The sequence below is a fragment of the Pteropus alecto genome, unplaced genomic scaffold, assembly GCF_000325575.1.
Source record: "Pteropus alecto unplaced genomic scaffold, ASM32557v1 C18221974, whole genome shotgun sequence".
Lineage (NCBI taxonomy): Eukaryota > Metazoa > Chordata > Mammalia > Chiroptera > Pteropodidae > Pteropus > Pteropus alecto.
Genome location: NW_006491236.1, coordinates 1 through 1,006, shown reverse-complemented (window position 1 = coordinate 1,006; position 1,006 = coordinate 1). Strand labels below are relative to the sequence as shown.

The 1,006-nt window shown below is 63.9% G+C and overlaps 1 long non-coding RNA gene across 1 annotated transcript; it reads right to left on the bottom strand.

The window, feature by feature from the left end:
• Nucleotides 1-222: 222 nt before the first annotated feature.
• Nucleotides 223-973, bottom strand: LOC107196634. Its single transcript, XR_001518075.2, has 2 exons — nucleotides 823-973; nucleotides 223-372 (listed from the first exon to the last, which is right to left on the bottom strand). It is a non-coding gene; the product is annotated as an uncharacterized LOC107196634 (long non-coding RNA).
• Between the last annotated feature and the right edge of the window lie 33 nt (nucleotides 974-1,006).

The following is a 1,006-nucleotide window of genomic DNA, read 5'->3' as shown; positions in this document are numbered from 1 at the left end:
ACCATCTCCGCCCCGCAACACCCAATCAGCTCCCACCCCGCCCCTCTGGGCGGGGCTCCCAGCTGGGACCTGGGGTTTCCCCGCCCCTGCTCCAACCCTGTCCAGCATCCCAGGCCTGTCCTCAGAGCTGTGCCGCTTGAGGCCTCAGGGGAGGCTGCAGGGACTCATAACTGCCCGGCTGGCGCGAAGGACACAGGCTCCGGCGGATGAAGAAACAATGCCGGAAACGGAAATGGCAGTTTACTGCTCAGTGCTGCCCGTTGACCAGAGTTCAATGTCCGGCCCAGGGACTCCGGGACAATTCTTCCCATCCGACTTGCAGCGTGCCCAGGACAGCAGACGCCTTCACCGCGAGCACACCTCCTCGTCACACTGCAGGCAACAGAAGCCACATCAGGCCAGCCACTCCCCAGGGCCAGGAGCCACTGGGCCCACCCTCCAGCGGTCTGTGGCCCAAGGAGAGGAAGGAATGTGCTGGACACTCCCTTCCATCTGGGACACAGGAGATCAGCCACCAGGACCACCCTAATGCCAGCTCCAGTCACCCCAGACAAACAGCCCTCCCCAGGCCGAGAGGAAAGCCCCTGGGCAGTCACCGCCCTCTGGGAGGATGGGGGATTCTGTGCCTGCCCATCCAGCCACCTGGCCCTCACTGGTCTCAGCCTGTTTCTCCTCTGGAAGGTGGGGGTGACACTGACATCCTTGGGTGACCTAAAGCCTGCAGGGTCCAGCTCAGCCTCTGACCCTGCCAAGCACTCAGCTCAAGGGAATTGGGAGTGAGGTCGTTCTCAGCAGGCCGTGCCTGCAGGGGCTGGCGCTCACCGGAGGCGGCTTGCTGGCACAGACCTCCGCAGAGATGCCCAGGGCCTGCAGGATGCTCTCCCGGGGGACGTAGTCACCTGGGGACTTCTGGATGAAGTGTAGCAGCACTCTGTCACCACCTGCAGCAATGGGGCATTGTCAGGGTGACTGTGCGCCAGGAGGGAGAGAGGCAGCCTGGCCAGCC